This window comes from Equus caballus, chromosome 4 (assembly GCF_041296265.1).
Source record: "Equus caballus isolate H_3958 breed thoroughbred chromosome 4, TB-T2T, whole genome shotgun sequence".
Lineage (NCBI taxonomy): Eukaryota > Metazoa > Chordata > Mammalia > Perissodactyla > Equidae > Equus > Equus caballus.
In genome coordinates this window covers 29,671,078-29,680,309 of record NC_091687.1, presented here as the reverse complement: position 1 = coordinate 29,680,309, position 9,232 = coordinate 29,671,078, and positions in this window count along the sequence as shown.

Genomic DNA, 9,232 nt, shown 5'->3' with positions numbered 1-9,232 from the left:
GACTTGTTTCTTAGCTTTCCAACGAGCAGGAAGCAAGATGCTTTGGGGCCAATCTGCTGCTTTCTAAAGAAGGCTGCACTTTGTGCCTTTCAGCTCTAGGGCAATGTAGCACACCCAGAACAGAAGTTCTACTTCAGCCAGATCAGGCCTGCAAAGAAACTGCGTTTCACAGGCCTTTTAAGAGGTGTCCCCGGTAGGCTGTACGAGCACTGTGCAGAGCGACTTGTTTCTTAGATTCCCAAAGAGCTGGAACGAAGATGCGTTGGGGCCCATCTGCCCCTTTCTAAAGAAGGTAGATCATTGTGCCTTGCAGCTCTAGGGCAATGTAGCACACCCAGAGCAGAATTTCTACTTCAGCCAGATCAGGCCTTTAAAGAAACGGCGTTTCACAGACCTTTGTAAGAGATGTTCCCGGTAGGCTGTAAGAGCACTGTGCAGAGCGACTTGTTTCTTAGCTTCCCAAAAGCTGGAAGCAAGATGCTTTGGGGACCCCCTGACCCTACGGAAAGAAGGCAGCACTTTGTGCCTTGCTGGTCTAGGGCAATGTAGCACGCCCAGAGCAGAAGTTCCACTTCAGCCACATCAGGCCTGCAAAGAAACTGCGTTTCACAGGACTTTGTATGAGGTGTTCCCGGTAGGCTGTAAGAGCACTGTGCAGAGCGAGTTGTTTCTTAGCTTCCTAAAGAGCTGGAAGCAAGATGCTTTGGTGGACCCTCTGACCCTATGGAAAGAGGACAGCACTTTGTGGCTTTCAGCTCTAGGGCAATGTAGCACATCCAGAGCAGAAGTTCTACTTCAACCAGATCAGGCCTTCAAAGAAACTGCGTTTCACAGGCCTTTGTAAGAGATGTTCCCAGTAGGCTGTAAGAGCACTGTGCCGAGCGACTTGTTTCTTCGCTTCCCAAAGAGCTGGAAGCAAGATGCTTTGGGGACACGCTGCCTCTATGGAAAGAAGGCAGCACTTTGTGCCTTTCAGCTCTAGGGCAATGTAACACACCCAGAGCAGTAGTTCTACTTCAGCCAGATCAGGCCTGCAAAGAAGCTGCGTTTCACAGGCCTTTGTAAGCGATGTTCGCCGTAGGCTGTAAGAGCACAGTGCAGATCGACTTGTTTCTTAGCTTCCCAAATAGCTGTAAGCCAGATGCTTTGGGTTCCCTCTGACGCTACGGAAAGAAGGCAGCACTTTGTGCCTTGCAGCTCTAGGGCAAGTAGCACACCCAGAGCAGAATTTCTAATTCAGCCACATCAGGCCTGCAAGAAACTGCGTTTCACAGGCCTTTGTAAGAGATGTTCCCATTAGGATGTAAGAGCACTGTGGAGAGCGACTTGTTTCTTACCGTCCCAAAGAGCTGGAAGCAAGATGCTTTGGGGCCCATCTGCCCCTTTCTAAAGAAGGTAGCACATTGTGCCTTGCAGCTCTAGGGCAATGTAGCACACCCAGAGCAGAAGTTCTACTTCAGCCAGATGAGGCCTGCAAAGATATGGCGTTCCACAGACCTTTGTAAGAGATGTTCCCGGTAGGCTGTAAGAGAACTGTGCAGAGCGACTTGTTTCTTAGCTTCCCAAAGAGCTGGAAGCAAGATGCTTTGGGGACCATCTGCCCCTATGGAAAGAGGACAGCACTTTGTGGCTTGCAGCTCTAGGGCAATGTAGCACACCCAGTGCAGAAGTTCTACTTCAGCCAGATCAGGCCTGCAAAGAAACTGCGTTTCTCAAGCCTTTGTAAGAGATGTTCCCGGTAGGATGTAAGAGCACTGTGCAGAGCGACTTGTTTCTTGGCTTTCCAAAGAGTTGGAAGCAAGATGCTTTGGGGCCATTCTGCTGCTTTCTAAAGAAGGCAGCACTTTGTGCCTTTCAGCTCTAGGGCAATGTAGCACACCCAGAACAGAAGTTCTACTTCAGCCAGATCAGGCCTGCAAAGAAACTGTGTTTCACAGGCCTTTTAAGAGGTGTTACCGGTAGGCTGTAAGAGCACTGTGCAGAGCGACTTGTTTCTTAGCTTCCCAAAGAGCTGGAAGCTAGATGCTTTGGGGCCAATCTGCTGCTTTGTAAAGAAGGCAGCACTTTGTGCCTTTCAGCTCTAGGGCAATGTAGCACACCCAGAACAGAAGTTCTACTTCAGCCAGATCAGGCCTGCAAAGAAACTGCGTTTCTCAAGCCTTTGTAAGAGATGTTCCCGGTAGGATGTAAGAGCACTGTGCAGAGCGAGTTGTTTCTTAGCTTCCCAAAGAGCTGGAAGCAAGATGCTTTGGGTCCCATCTGCCCCTTTGCAAAGAAGCCCGAACTTTGTGCCTTGCAGGTCTAGGGCAATGTAGCACACCCAGTGCAGAAGTTCTACTTCAGCCAGATCAGGCCTGCAAAGAAACTGCGTTTCACAAGCCTTTGTAAGAGATGTTCCCAGTAGGCTGTAAGAGCACTGTGCAGAGCGACTTGTTTCTTAGCTTTCCAAAGAGCTGGAAGCAAGATCCTTTGGGGCCCATCTGCTGCTTTCTAAAGAAGGCCGCACTTTGTGCCTTTCAGCTCTAGGGCAAGGTAGCACACCCACAACAGAAGTTCTACTTCAGCCAGATCAGGCCTGCAAAGAAACTGCGTTTCACAGGCCTTTTAAGAGGTGTTCCCAGTAGGCTGTAAGAGCACTGTGCAGAGCGACTTGTTTCTTAGCTTCCCAAAGAGCTGCAAGCAAGATGCGTTGGGTCCCAACTGCCCCTTTCTAAAGAAGTTAGAACATTGTGCCTTGCAGCTCTAGGGCAATGTAGCACACCCAGAGCAGAAGTTCTACTTCAGCCAGATCAGGCCTGCAAAGAAACTGCGTTTCACAGACCTTTGTGAGAGATGTTCCCGGTAGGCTGTAAGAGCACTGTGCAGAACGACTTGTTTCTTAGCTTCCCAAAGAGCTGGAAGCAAGATGCTTTGGGGATCCTCTGCCCCTATGGAAAGAGGACAGCACTTTGTGCCTTGCAGCTCTATGGCAATGTAGCACACCCAGAGCAGAAGGTCTACTTCAGCCAGATGAGGCCTGCAAAGAAACTGCATTTCACAGGCCTTTCTAAGAGGTGCTCTTGGTAGGCTCTGAGAGCACTGTGCAGAGCGAGTTGTTTCTTAGCTTCCCAAAGAGCTGGAAGCAAGATGCTGTGGGGCCCAACTCGCCCTTTGGAAAGAAGCCTGCACGTTGTGCCTTTCAGCTCTAGGGCAATGTAGCACACCCAGAGCAGAAGATCTACTTCAGCCCGATCAGGCCTGCAAAGAAACTGTGTTTCACAGGCCTTTGGAAGAGATGTTCCCGGTAGGCTGCAAGAGCACTGTGCAGAGCGAGTTGTTTCTGAGCTTTGCAATGAGCTGGAAGCAAGATGCTGTGGGGCCCAACTCGCCCTTTGTTAAGAAGCCTGCACGTTGTGCCTTTCAGCTCTATGGCAATGTAGCACACATAGAGCAGAAGTTCTACTTCAGCCAGATCAGGCCTGCAAAGAAACTGCGTTTCACAGGCCTTTGTAAGAGATGTTCCCGGTAGGCTGTAAGAGCACTGTGCAGAGCGAGTTGTTTCTTAGCTTCCCAAAGAGCTGGAAGCAAGATGCTGTGGGGCCCAACTCGCCCTTTGGACAGAAGCCTGCACATTGTGCCTTTCAGCTCTAGGGCAATGTAGCACACCCAGAGCAGAAGTTGTACTTCAGCCAGATCAGGCCTGCAAAGAAACTGCGTTTCAAAGGCCTTTGGAAGAGATGTTCCCGGAAGGTCGTAAGAGCACTGTGCAGAGCGAGTTTTTTCTTAGATTCCCAAAGAGCTGGAAGCAAGATGCTGTGGGGCCCAACTCGCCCTTTGTTAAGAAGCCTGCACATTGTACCTTTCAGCTCTAGGGCAATGTAGCACACCCAGAGCAGAAGTTGTACTTCAGCCAGATCAGGCCTGCAAAGAAACTGCGTTTCACAGGCCTTTGGAAGAGATGTTCCAGGTAGGCTGTAAGAGCTCTGTGCACAGCGAGTTGTTTCTTAGCTTCCCAAAGTGCTGGAAGCAAGATGCTTTGGGGCCCAACTCGCCCTTTGGAAAGAAGCCTGCACGTTGTGCCTTTCAGCTCTAGGGCAATGTAGCACACCCAGAGCAGAAGATGTACTTCAGCCAGATCAGGACTGCAAAGAAACTGCGTTTCACAGGCCTTTGGAAGAGATGTTCAAGGTAGGCTGTAAGAGCAGTGTGCAGAGCGAGTTGTTTCTTAGCTTCCCAAAGAGCTGGAAGCAAGATGCTGCGGGGCCCAACTCGCCCTTTGGACAGAAGCCTGAACGTTGTGCCTTTCAGCTCTAGGTCACTGTAGCACACCCAGAGCAGAAGTTCTACTTCAGCCGGATCAGGCCTGCAAAGAAACTGCGTTTCACAGGCCTTTGGAACAGATGTTCCCGGTAGGCTGTAAGAGCACTGTGCAGAGCGAGTTGTTTCTTACCTTCCCAAAGAGCTGGAAGCAAGATGCTGTGGGGCCCAACTCGCCCTTTGGAAAGAAGCCTGCACGTTGTGCCTTTCAGCTCAAGGGCAATGTAGCACACCCAGAGCAGAAGTTGTATTCAGCCAGATCAGGCCTGCAAAGAAACTGCGTTTCACAGGCCTTTGTAAGAGATATTCCCGGTAGGCTGTAAGAGCACTGTGCAGAGCGAGTTGTTTCTTAGCTTCCCAAAGAGCTGGAAGCAAGATGCTTTGGGGCCGAACTCGCCCTTTGTACAGAAGCCTGCACGTTGTGCCTTTCAGCTCTAGGTCAATGTAGCACACCCAGAGCAGAAGTTCTACTTCAGCCAAATCAGGCCTGCAAAGAAACTGCGTTTCACAGGCCTTTGAGAAGAGATGTTCCCGGTAGGCTGTAAGAGTACTCTGCAGAGCGAGTTGTTTCTGAGCTTTGCAAAGAGCTGGAAGCAAGATGCTGTGGGGCCCAACTCGCCCTTAGGAAAGAAGCCTGTACGTTGTGCCTTTCAGCTCTAGGGCAATGTACCACACCCAGAGCAGAAGTTCTACTTCAGCCAGATCAGGCCTGCAAAGAAACTGCGTTTCACAGGCCTTTTCAAGAGATGTTCCCGCTCGGCTGTAAGAGCACTGTGCAGAGCGAGTTGTTTCTTAGCTTCCCAAAGAGCTGGAAGCAAGATGCTGTTTTGCCCAACTTGCCCTTTGGAAAGAAGCCTGCACGTTGTGCCTTTCAGCTCCAGGGCAATGTAGCACACCCAGAGCAGAAGTTCTACTTCAGCCAGGTCAGGCCTGCAAAGAACTGCCCTTCACCGGCCTTTGTAAGAGATGTTCCCGGTAGGCTGTAAGAGCACTGTGCAGAGAGAGTTTTTTCTTAGATTCCCAAAGGGCTGGAAGCAAGATGCTTTGGGGCCCAACTCGCCCTTTTGAAAGGAGACAGCACGTTGTAGCTTTCAGCTCTAGGGCAATGTGGCACACCCAGAGCAGAAGTTGTACTTCAGACAGTTCAGGTCTGCAAAGAAACTGGGTTTCACAGGCCTTTGGAAGATATGTTCCCGGTAGGCTGCAAGAGCACTGTGCAGAGCGAGTTGTTTCTGAGCTTTGCAAAGAGCTGGAAGCAAGATGCTGTGGGGCCCAACTCGCCCTTAGGAAAGAAGCCTGTACGTTGTGCCTTTCAGCTTTAGGTCACTGTAGCACACCCAGAGCAGAAGTTCTACTTCAGCCAGATCAGGCCTGCAAAGAAACTGCGTTTCACAGGCCTTTTCAAGAGATGTTCCCGGTAGGCTGTAAGAGCACTGTGCAGAGCGAGTTGTTTCTTAGCTTCCCAAAGAGCTGGAAGCAAGAAGCTGTGGGGCCCAACTTGCCCTTTGGAAAGAAGCCTGCACGTTGTGCCTTTCAGCTCTAGGGCAATGTAGCACACCCAGAGCAGAAGTTCTACTTCAGCCAGATCAGGCCTGCAAAGAACTGCGTTTCACAGGCCTTTGGAAGAGATGTTCCCGGTAGGCTGTAAGAGCACTGTGCAGAGCGAGTTGTTTCTTAGCTTGCCAAAGAGCTAGAATCAAGATGCTGTGGGGGCCAAACGCCCTTTGGAAAGAAGCCTGCACGTTGTGCCTTTCAGCTCTAGGGCAATGTAGCGCACCCAGAGCAGAAGTTCTACTTCAGCCAGATCAGGCCTGCAAAGAAACTGCCTTTCACAGGCCTTTGTAAGAGATGTTCCCGGTAGGCTGTAAGAGCACTGTGCAGAGAGAGTTGTTTCTTAGATTCCCAAAGAGGTGGAAGCAAGATGCTTTGGGGCCCAACTCGCCCTTTTGAAAGGAGACAGCACGTTCTAGCTTTCAGCTCCAGGGCAATGTGGCACACCCAGAGCAGAAGTTGTACTTCAGACAGTTCAGGTCTGCAAAGAAACTGGGTTTCACAGGCCTTTGGAAGAGATGTTCCCGGTAGAATGTAAGAGCACTGTGCAGAGCGAGTTGTTTCTTAGCTTCCCAAAGTGCTGGAAGCAAGATGCTGTGGGGCCCAACTCGCCCTTTGGAAAGAAGAGTGCACGTTGTGCCTTTCAGCTCTAGGGCAATGTAGCACACCCAGAGCAGAAGTTGTACTTCACCCAGATTAGGCCTGCAAAGAAACTGCGTTTCACAGGCCTTTGGAAGAGATGTTCCCGGTAGGCTGTAAGAGCACTGTGCAGAGCGAGTTGTTTCTTAGCTTCCCAAAGAGCTCGAAGCAAGATGCTGTGGGGCCCAACTCGCCCTTTGGAAAGAAGCCTGCACGTTGTGCCTTTCAGCTCAAGGGCAATGTAACACACCCAGAGCAGAAGTTGTACTTCAGCCAGATCGGGCATGCAAAGAAACTGCGTTCCACAGGCATTTGTAAGAGATGTTCCCGGTAGGCTGTAAGAGCACTGTGCAGAGTGAGTTGTTTCTTAGCTTCCAAAAGAGCTGGAAGCAAGATGCTGTGTTGCCCAACTCGCCCTTTGGAAAGAAGCCTGCACGTTGTGCCTTTCAGGTCTAGGGCAATGTAGCACACCCAGAGCAGAAGATCTACTTCAGCCCGATCAGGCCTGCAAAGAAACTGTGTTTCACAGGCCTTTGGAAGAGATGTTCCCGGTAGGCTGCAAGAGCACTGTGCAGAGCGAGTTGTTTCTGAGCTTTGCAATGAGCTGGAAGCAAGATGCTGTGGGGCCCAACTCGCCCTTTGTTAAGAAGCCTGCACGTTGTGCCTTTCAGCTCTATGGCAATGTAGCACACATAGAGCAGAAGTTCTACTTCAGCCAGATCAGGCCTGCAAAGAAACTGCGTTTCACAGGCCTTTGTAAGAGATGTTCCCGGTAGGCTGTAAGAGCACTGTGCAGAGCGAGTTGTTTCTTAGCTTCCCAAAGAGCTGGAAGCAAGATGCTGTGGGGCCCAACTCGCCCTTTGGACAGAAGCCTGCACATTGTGCCTTTCAGCTCTAGGGCAATGTAGCACACCCAGAGCAGAAGTTGTACTTCAGCCAGATCAGGCCTGCAAAGAAACTGCGTTTCACAGGCCTTTGGAAGAGATGTTCCAGGTAGGCTGTAAGAGCTCTGTGCACAGCGAGTTGTTTCTTAGCTTCCCAAAGTGCTGGAAGCAAGATGCTTTGGGGCCCAACTCGCCCTTTGGAAAGAAGCCTGCACGTTGTGCCTTTCAGCTCTAGGGCAATGTAGCACACCCAGAGCAGAAGATGTACTTCAGCCAGATCAGGACTGCAAAGAAACTGCGTTTCACAGGCCTTTGGAAGAGATGTTCCCGGTAGGCTGTAAGAGCAGTGTGCAGAGGGAGTTGTTTCTTAGCTTCCCAAAGAGCTGGAAGCAAGATGCTGTGGGGCCCAACTCGCCCTTTGGACAGAAGCCTGAACGTTGTGCCTTTCAGCTCTAGGTCACTGTAGCACACCCAGAGCAGAAGTTGTACGTCAGCCAGATCAGGCCTGCAAAGAAACTGCGTTTCACAGGCCTTTGGAACAGATATTCTCGGTAGGCTGTAAGAGCACTGTGCAGAGCGATTTGTTTCTTAGCTTCCCAAAGAGCTGGAAGCAAGATGCTGTGGGGCCCAACTCGCCCTTTGGAAAGAAGCCTGCACGTTGTGCCTTTCAGCTCAAGGGCAATGTAGCACACCCAGAGCAGAAGTTCTACTTCAGCCAGATCAGGCCTGCAAAGAAACTGCGTTTCACAGGCCTTTGTAAGAGATATTCCCGGTAGGCTGTAACAGCACTGTGTAGAGCGAGTTGTTTCTTAGCTTCCCAATGAGCAGGAAGAAAGATGCTTTTGGTAACCTTTAGCCCTGTGGAAAGAGGACAGCACTTTGTGCCTTTCAGCTCTAGGGCAATGTAGCCCACCCAGAGCAGAAGTTCTAATTCAGCCAGATCAGGCCTGCAAAGAAACGGCGTTTCACAGGCCTTTGTAAGAGGTTTTCAAGAAGGCTGTAAGAGCACTGTGCAGTGCGACTTGTTTCTTAGCTTCCCAAAGAGCTGGAAGCAAGATGCGTTGGGGCCCATCTGCCCCTTCCTACAGAAGGCAGCACATTGTGCCTTGCAGCTCTAGGGCAATGTAGCACACCCAGAGCAGAAGTTCTACTTCAGACAGATCAGGCCTGCAAAGAAACTGCGTTTCACAGGCCTTTGTAAGAGATGTTCCCGGTAGGCTGTAAGAGCACTGTGCAGAGCGAGTTGTTTCTTAGCTTCCCAAAGAGCTGGAAGCAAGATGCTGTGGGGCCCAACTCGCCCTTTGGACAGAAGCCTGCACATTGTGCCTTTCAGCTCTAGGGCAATGTAGCACACCCAGAGCAGAAGTTGTACTTCAGCCAGATCAGGCCTGCAAAGAAACTGCGTTTCAAAGGCCTTTGGAAGAGATGTTCCCGGTAGGTCGTAAGAGCACTGTGCAGAGCGAGTTTTTTCTTAGATTCCCAAAGAGCTGGAAGCAAGATGCTGTGGGGCCCAACTCGCCCTTTGTTAAGAAGCCTGCACATTGTACCTTTCAGCTCTAGGGCAATGTAGCACACCCAGAGCAGAAGTTGTACTTCAGCCAGATCAGGCCTGCAAAGAAACTGCGTTTCACAGGCCTTTGGAAGAGATGTTCCAGGTAGGCTGTAAGAGCTCTGTGCACAGCGAGTTGTTTCTTAGCTTCCCAAAGTGCTGGAAGCAAGATGCTTTGGGGCCCAACTCGCCCTTTGGAAAGAAGCCTGCACGTTGTGCCTTTCAGCTCTAGGGCAATGTAGCACACCCAGAGCAGAAGATGTACTTCAGCCAGATCAGGACTGCAAAGAAACTGCGTTTCACAGGCCTTTGG